Source organism: Capricornis sumatraensis, chromosome 9 (genome assembly GCF_032405125.1).
Source record: "Capricornis sumatraensis isolate serow.1 chromosome 9, serow.2, whole genome shotgun sequence".
NCBI lineage: Eukaryota > Metazoa > Chordata > Mammalia > Artiodactyla > Bovidae > Capricornis > Capricornis sumatraensis.
In genome coordinates, this window is record NC_091077.1 from 94,701,796 (window position 1) to 94,711,281 (window position 9,486).

The following is a 9,486-nucleotide window of genomic DNA, read 5'->3' on the forward strand; positions in this document are numbered from 1 at the left end:
TTCTGGGAATTGTTTTTTTGCTTCTGATTCTTGCCCTCAGTGACATCTATGCTGGTATTTTATTTCCATGCTAAGTAAGGTAAAGTTGAAGCCTAAAAATTAACAAAAGTTTCCACAAAAATATAGCCAGGGGACTTCCCTGGAGGTCCAGTGGATGACTCTGTGAGCTTCCACTGCAGGGGGCACAGGTTTGATCCCTGGTCAGGGATCTAAGATCCCTCATGCTGGTCAAAATTAAAAAAAATATGTGTGTGTGTGTGTGTATATATATATATATATATATGTGTATATATATATATATATGCGCTATGCTAAGTCACTTCAGTCGTGTCCGACTCTGTGCTACCCCATAGATGGCAGCCCACCAGGCTCCCCCATCCCTGGGATTCTCCAGGCAAGAATACTGGAGTGGGTTGCCATTTCCTTCTCCAACGCATGAAAGTGGAAAGTGAAAGTGAAGTCGCTCAGTCGTGTCCGACTCTTAGCAACCCCATGGACTGCAGCCCACCAGGTTCCTCCGTCCATAGGATTTTCCAGGCAAGAGTACTGGAGTGGGGTGCCATTGCCTTCTCTCTCTCTTTCTCTGTATATATATATAGCCAAACCAGATGACCCCTTTGCTCAACCTCCTTTGTCCTCTTTGCACTGACCATACATGTTGGTATATATTGGGGTATGTTTCTGACTTAAATTTTTTAAAGGCTAATAATTGTCTCCTGGTACTTGTTATTCCTATTGCCAATATTTCTTAGATATGATATTTTTCTAAAAATATATTTTTAAATCCCTAATGAGTGCATTCAAAAAGCTGGGGTTTGATGTGAGGGATAGGACAATTTTTCCTGGTGTAAACCAGGAACACAATAATATTTTTGTGCTCTTTTCCATCACTGTTCTTGGAACTTTGAAAGCACATCAGTGAATCAGCTTTCCCAAATGTCAGTGGATTGAGCATAGCTGAGTGTTATTGTTTCTAACTTTAATTTTTATTTAAAAAGTCAGTGGAATGAAGAAAAAAAATTATTGAGAGGAGGAGCACAGGAGAGTCTTTTGGGCTCGAAATGCTATATATCCTGACCCTGAGTGGTGGTTATATTCACTGAGCCGTGTGCATAAGAGCTGGGCTCTACCTTGTATGTGTATTATTCTTAAATAAAGCAAACTGATATTTCCTATTTTTGAAGGATCTTTTATTTGAAAGCATTTAAGACATGAAATAAGTAAGAGAAAGAAGATTTTAAAGTATAAAGCACCGTGGAACTAAAAAATACCATGTTCTAGAAATATAACTAGCAATATTTGTTATGCAGAGTGCGTAGCCCTCTACCTTCCAGCCCTAGATCTTTGTATTTGTTTTGTTTAACTATAGTTGATTTACAATGTTGTGTAGTTTCAGGTGTACAGCAAGGTGATACACATACATACATGCTGCCCTGATATCTCAGTGGTAAAGAATCCTCCTGCCAAAGCAGGAGACACGGGTTTAATCCCTGGGTCAGGAAGATCCCCTGTAGAAGGAAGTGGCAACCCACCTCAGTATTCTTGCCTGGAGAATCCCATGACCAGAGGAGCCTGGTGGGCTACAGTTCATGTGGTCGCAAAAGAGTTGGATATGACCTAGTGACTAAACAGCAACAACAAATATATATTTAGAGACACACACACATACCCTTAGCCTGAAGCTTTTAGACTGTTTCAGCCCCTTGGCCTGGTGCCAGAGAGGAAGTTCTCTTTGTGCCAGATGGTTCTTACATCTGCCCCTGCTGTGGGATTTAAAGGGTTAATTCTAGGGCAATTAACCTGCAGCTCTTTTTCCATGTCTGTGATCTTACTACAATGTAACGAAAGAGCAGATATTGTCCCTGGGATGGTCATGCACAAAGTTTCCAACAGTCGGAGGGGAATTCAGTGAAGTCAGGGGTGGCGTTAAGAATATCTGTTATAGAGACAGGAAGCGTCATGAGTGTAATGATGAGAACAGGCTGGAACACTTCCATTCCTGTTAAGACTTTATTAAGCATTTGCGGCAGAAAACTGCTAGTACCGGCAGAATCAGGAAGAGAGAAGGAGGAACACGGTTCTGTGAGTTCCAGGCTAGGTCCATCATGAAAAGAGGTTTGAATGTCACTGGGACAGTGTGGAGTTTGTGCACGCTCTGAGTGTGAATCCTGCAGAGAGAAGGAACCTCCGCAGCAGGGCCGGAGAGCCAGCCTGGTGGTGTTTGGCTGTTCTGGACCTACTCTTAGGATTTGGGACTCTGTTTTCCCCTCTGACTATAGTGTTCTGTTCCTCCCCATAGCTTACTATGTGATCGTAGTTTGTCTCCTGACATCTGTTTCTCTTTTTATACTTCACTTTTTACCTTTTCCCTTCTATTTTTGAGTCCCATTCTGGACATTTTTTACAGTAGCTTGGGTACAAATTCTTGGTTCAGCAGCCAGTTCCAGTTTTTATTTCTCTCGCCACTTCAGCTGGTATTGGTTTCCCTTTTCTTGTTTTGCTTACTATCTGTTCTTTTTTTTTTTTCCACGTAGCACACTATAATTTCTGACCTTATTTCACAAGTGGTTCATATGACTTATGAAGAAGAATGACTTCTTCAACTTCCTTGGAGGGAAAATATAACCTTTATTTTGTTTCCACTTCAGGGGATAGCACATTACTTTAGAAGTATTAAGTAATCAAGATATATCTGTTATTGTTCAACTGCTAAGTCATGTCTGAGTCTTTGCAAGCCCCTGGGACTGCAGCACACCGGGCTTCCTTGTTCTTTACTATCTACTGGAGTTTGCTAAAACTCATGTCCATTGAATCAGTGATGCCATCCAAACATCTCGCCCTCTGTCACCCCCTTTTCCTCCTGCACTTAATGTTTCCCAGCATCAGGGTATTTTCCAGTGAGGTGGCTCTTTGCATCAGGTGGCCAGAGTATTAGAGCTTCAGCTTCGGCATCAGTCCTTCCAATGAATATTCAGGGTTGATTACCTTTAGGATTGACTGGTTGGATATCATTTCAGTCCAAGGGACTCTCAGGAGTCTTATCCAGCATCACAGTTTGAAAGTACCAATTCTTTCAAACTCAGCCTTCTTTATGGTCCAACTCTCACACCCTTACATGACTACTGAAAAAACCATAGCTTTGACTGTACAGACCTTTGTTGGCAAAGTGATGTCTCTGCTTTTTAATATGCTGTCTAGGTTTGTCATGGCTTTTCTTCCAAGAAGCAAGCATCTTTTAATTTCATGGCTCCAGTCACCATCTGCAGTGATTTTAGAGCTCAAGAAAATAAGACCTGTCAATGATTCTACTTTTTCCCCATCTGTTTCAGTTCAGTTCAGTCACTCAGTCGTGTCTGACTCTATGTGACCCAACTTCCCTGTCGTCATCAACTCCTGGAGCTTACTCAAACTCAGGTCCATCGAGTCGGTGATGCCATCCAACCATCTCTTCCTCTGTCATCTCCTTCTCCTGCCTTCATTCTTTCCCAGCATCAAGGTCTTTTCCAATGAGTCAGTTCTTTGCATCATGTGGCCCAAGTGTCGGAGCTTCAGCTTTAGCATCAGTCCTTCCAATGAATATTCAGGACTGATTTCCTTTAGGATGGACTGGTTGGATCTCTTTGCTGTCCAAGGGACTCTCAAGAGTCTTCTCCAACACCACAGTTCAAAAGCATCAATTCTTCAGCACTCAGCTTTCTTTATAGTCCAACTGTCACATCCATACATGACAACTGGAAAAACCATAGTTTTGACTAGACAGACATTTGTCAGCAAAGTAATGTCTCTGCTTTTTAATATGCTGTCTAGGTTTTTCATAGCTTTTCTTCCAAGGAGCAAGTGTCTTTTGATTTCATGGCTATAGTCACCATCTGCAGTGATTTTGGAGCCCACTCTTTCCATTGTTTCCCCAACTACCCCGTCTGTTTACCTTGAAATGATGGAACCATATGCCATGACCTTTGTATTTTTAGAGTTGAGTTTTAAGACAGCTTTTTCACTTTTCTCGTTCACCCTTATCAAGAGGCTTTTATTTCCTCTTTGTTTTCTACTGTTAGAGTGGTGTCATCTGCATATCTGAGGTTATTGATATTTCTCCCAGAAATCTTGATTCTAGCTTGTGATCTACCCAGATCAACGTTTCACATGATGTGCGCTACACAAAAGTGAAATAAGCAGGATCATAGTATGCACTTTTGATGTACTCCTTTCCCAATTTTGAAGCAGTCCATTGTTCCATGTCTGCTTCTAACTGTTGCTTCTTGACCTGCATATAGGTTTTTCAGGAGACAGGTCAGGTGGTCTGGTATTCCCATCTCTTTATTTCCCAGTTTCTTGTGATCCACGCAATCACAGGATTTAGTATAGTCAATAAAGCAAAAGTTGATGTTTTTCTGGAATTTCCTTCCTTTTTCTATGATCGGACAGATGTTGGCAATTTGATCTCTGGTTCCTCTGCCTTTTCTCAATCCAGTTTCTATATCTGTGATTTCTCAGTTCACATGCTGTTGAAGTCTAGCTTGGAGAATTTTGAGCATTACCTTTCTAGCATGTGAAACGAGTGCAATTGTATGGTAGTTTGAACATTCTTTGGCATTGTCCTTCTTTGGGATTGGAATGAAAACTGATCTCTTCCAGTCCTGTGGCCACTGCTGAGTTTTCCAAATTTTCTGGCCTATAGAGTACAGCAGTTTAATAGCATCATCTTTTAGGATGTCAAATAGCTCAGCTGGAATTCCATCATCTCCACTACTTTTGTTTATAGTAATGCTTCCTAAGGCCCACTTAACTTCACACTCCAGGATGTCTGGCTCTAGATGAGTGAGCACACCATTGTGGTTATCTGACTCATTAAGACCTTTTTTAAAAATAGTTCTTCTGTGTATTCTTGTCATTTCTCCTTAATCTCTTCTGCTTCTGTTAAATCCTTGCTATTTGTGTATACTTTATTGTGCCCATCTTTGGATGACATGTTCCCTTGGTATCTCTAATTTTCTTGAAGAGATCTCTAGTCTTTCCCATTCTATTGTATTCCTCTATTTCTTTGCATTATTCACTTTCTTATCCCTCCTTACTATTGCCTGGAACCCTGCATTCAGTTGGGTATATCTTTCCCTTTCTCGCATGCCTTTCATGTCTCTTCTTTTCTCAGAAAAGAAGACCTTCTCAAACAACCATGTTGCCTTCTTGCGTTTCTTTTTCTTAGGGATGATTTTGGTCACTGCCTCCTGTACAATGTCATGAACCTCCCTCTGTCCATAGTTATTTAGGCACTCTGTCTACCAGATCTAATCCCTTGAATCTATTTGTCACTCCCACTGTATAATCATAGGGAGTTTGATTTAGGTCATAGCCGAATGGTCTAGTGCTTTTCCCTACTTTCTTCAACTTAAGCCTAAAGTTTGCGATAAGGAACTAATGATCTGAGCCACAGTCAGCTCCAGGTCTTGTTTTTGCTGAAGATGGAGAAGAGCTTCTCTATCTTTGGCTGCAAAGAATATAATCTATCTCATTTCTGTATTGACCATCTGGTGATGTCCATGTGTAGAGTCTTCTCTTGTGTGGCTGGAAGAGGGTGTTTTCTATGACCAGTGTGTTCTGTTTGCAAAACTCTGTTAGCCTTTGCCCTACTTCATTTTGTACTCCATGGCCAAACATTACTCCAGGTATCTCTTGACTTCCTACTTTTGTATTTCAATCCCCTATGATGAAAAGAATATCTCTTTTTGGTGTTAGTTCTAGAAGGTCTTGTAGGTCTGCATGGAACTGTTTGATTTCAGCTTCTTTGGCATTAGTGGTTGGTGCATAAACTTGGATTACTGTGATGTTGAATGGTTTGCTTTGAAAACAGACCTAGATCATGCTGTTATTTTTGAGATTGCATCCAAGTACTGTATTTTGGACTCTTTTGCTGACTAGGAGGGCTACTCTATTTCTTCTAAGGGATTCTTGTCCACAGTAGTAGATATTAGTGGTCATTTGAATTAAATTTGCCTATTTCCATTCATTTTATTTCCCTGATTCCTAAAATGTCAGTGTTCATTCTTGCCATCTTCTGCTTGACCATGTCCAATTTATATATGTGGAATGAGCAAATAATGTATTCATGGTTTCTGTAATATTAGGTACTCAATCTTTTGTTTAAAGTTAATGCCTTGTAAAAATGAGTCCATAGGGATATTATTTTGAATCTCAAATAATCTCATTCTTAAGGTTGCATTCTTTATTTTCTTTTAATTTTCCTTTTGCAAATCTATCTGACAAGAGAGACTATTTGTGTGTGTAGGAAATCCTTTGCCCAGTTTAGGCTTCCAGTAAACACAAGTTTTAAATAATGCAACATGGATATGGCTCATTTTAGTCTCTAAGTAATTACCTGGACCCTTCAGTAGGGAAACAACTTTTCAGACAGATCATTAGAAGCACATTTGTGGTAGACTTTTAAGGCATTAATAATCATAGAGATTGTCTTAATTGCTTTTGGAGTGAAAAATTCTTTTATAAAAATGAAGAAATACTTTCTCATTCATCTGTTTTGCTAGGCTGGGCTTTCTTAAATTGGCTTGCTTTAAAATGGGCATACTTAAGCTTAAAAAAGCTCCAGAGACCTTCCATCCATTTACAAATACAAAAATAGCAATAATGACTGACAGAGACACCCCTTTTCGCCTGTCAGTTATGGGGACTATTTAAGGTTCGTTCTTTTTCATGCTCTAGAAGTAATGTGAGGTTTAGATTCGACTCCCTTTAATCTGAAACACTGACTGAGCTCCAAACCACTTAGCAGCCTGCCATTTTTCAATGGGCGGGGAAAACAGCGATATAATTTACTGTCCACATTTTATAGTTTTCCCTTTAAAAAACCTGCTTACACAGTTCCTGTATTTGCAGAAACTAGAGAGTTAGATGGCTTTTAAATGCAGCCCTGGCTGGGCAGTGCTGGGAAACCCAAAGCAGCTGATGGGCCACCCTAGCTGGTGCAAGGTGCTGAGAGATAAGGGGCTCTGGCAATAAAGTCAGGGGAAGTATGAGGGAAGATATAGGCATCATCAGGTTGATGAGCTGAAAGGGGAAGCAGTGTTCGGGAAGGACAGAGGGTCATGGCTGGGCTCCACCGCTGAACTGAAGTGCACACCGAGATAAGAGTCGTGTCATTGTTTTAGGCAGCAGCATTTACTGGGCACTGACTCACTGCTGGGGAGTTTCTTCTCCGTTACCCTATCTGAACCCTGGTCTTAGAGATTCAGCCAAAAGAATCTCTGGCCTCATGATGCTTTTATTATTGAGCAGGCAGTGTCTGCCCTGGGCCTTGTCTAGGAAAACTGGAGAACAGGTGGGATTCGTGAGGCCTCACCAGCAAGATGGAGTTCTATCCACCTGGACTTTCCCCACTGTCCTTGTCCCCAGGCTACGTTGCCTCACATTCTTCAGCAGTTTTCGTCTTCTTCTGTTCACTTCCAGCTCACTTCTTCATGAAGCAATTACTGAGTACATACCATGAGAAGACAAACACTGGAGACATATTGTATTCACCAGGGTTCTCAGAGAAACAGAATTAGTAGGGTACCCTATGTATGATATAGCATTTAGATATAGATATAGGTAGATACATATATGTGTGTGTGTATCCCTGTCAATCTATCTATCTGTCCATCTGTCTCTACAGTTGACTCTTGAACATGATAGGAGGAACGTTAGGAGCACGGACCCCTGCACAGTTGAAAATCCATGTATAACTTTGCACTTGGCTCTTTGTATCCAGGGTTCCACACTCAACTGACTGCAGATAGTGTAGTAGTGTAGTCTGGATTTATTGAAAAAAACTCCAAGTATGAATGGACCTGCACAGCTCACACTGTGTTCACACAGTTCACACTGCTGTTCAAGACCTCTCTCTCTCTCACACACACACTAATAGGATTGATCTATCTGTTTTTCCATCTGTCTGTCTATCTGAACATCATCTATTTAGATTTATTTTAAGAAATTGGACTATGGAGAATGGCAGGATCAAAGTATTCAGGGTAAGCTGACAGGCTGGAGACCCAGAGAAGAGCTGATATTGTAGCTCAAGTCTGGAAGCAGTCCAGAGACTGCCTTTCCTCTTCACTGGGGGAAGTCAGTCTTTTTTTTTCCTATCAACATTTTTAACTGATTAGATGAGATCCATCTAAATTATGGAAAGTAATTTCCTTTTCTCAAAATTTGCTCATTAAAAAAAAATACTTTCACAGAAACATCTAGACTAGTGTTTGACCAAATATGTGTGTACCATAGCCCAGACAAGTTGACACATAAATTAACCATCATGAGTCCTATGTATCTTACAAAGGAAAGTAATATAGGCCCTTGTCTGCAATGAAAATATGTTTAATAAGAGAGATGCTCACATAAGTAAGTGAAGTGAAGTGAAGTGAAGTGAACTGAAGTTGCTCAGTCGTGTCTGACTCTTTGTGACCTCTTGGACTATAGCCCACCAGGCTCCTCCGTCCATGAGATTTCCCAGGCAAGAATACTGGAGTGGGTTGCCATTTCCTTCTCCAGGAGATCTTCCCTACCCAGGGATTGAACCCGGGTCTCCTGCATTATAGGCAGACGATTTACCATCTGAGCCACCAGGGAAGTCACATAAGTAAGTAAATAACTATAAATCAAGCCATGATCTTTGTGATGAGTTCTCTATCAGCTCTCAACAAAGAACTTTGGGAATCTAGAGCAAAGGATAATCGATTCTGACTGGGGCTCATCAGAAAGGTTTTATAAAAGGAGTGTGATTTGCAGTGGATGTTGAAAGCTAGGTTGGAGTTTGCTAAATGAAAAAATGTAAGGACAAGTGAGGGGGAAGCAGTCTAAGTTCAGTAAAAAACAGAGTTTGTCCATGAATTCATATATTCTCTAAAAATTCATGAAGCACAATTTCCATGCCTCTTGTTTAGGTACTTATGGTATACAGCAGAGAAGCATCTCTGCTCAGCATGACTAATGATAATGGTCACTATTTGTTGAATGTTTTGTTTATATGTATTATCTCAAGTACTGTCCCACCACCTGTGGGAATGGTTCTCGTGGTGAAGCTCAACAGTAGAGTACAGTATCTGTGGACTGGGAAGGCTCTACTGAGCACACTCCTGGGACTAGGAGGACAGGGAGTTGCTGGCCTAGGAGGCTTGGGCTGAAAGGCATAGTCTTTCCATTGCGAGGCAAATCATGAAACAGGCAAGTCTTAAGCCCAGCTTTTCCTCACACCCCAGGTGACTCTACAGGTGTTCTAGAATAGCTGGAAGCTTGTGTGACAGTATCCAGGGGAATGGAACCTATAATAACCGTGTCTTTGATTCTCTATGAATTTTACTTCCTCTAAGGTTAGTTTTCACTCCAACTCCAAAGAAGAGCAATGCCAAAGAATATTCAAACTACTGTATAATTGCACTCATTTCACATGCTAGCAAGGTTATGCTCAAAAAAACTTCAAACTAGGCTACAGTAGTA

The 9,486-nt window shown here is 40.8% G+C and overlaps 1 non-coding gene across 1 annotated transcript; it reads right to left on the bottom strand.

Annotated features, from left to right (window-relative positions):
- Positions 1-8,547: 8,547 nt before the first annotated feature.
- TRNAY-AUA (transfer RNA tyrosine (anticodon AUA)) lies at positions 8,548-8,619 on the bottom strand. The gene has a single exon. It is a non-coding gene; the product is annotated as a tRNA-Tyr (tRNA).
- Between the last annotated feature and the right edge of the window lie 867 nt (positions 8,620-9,486).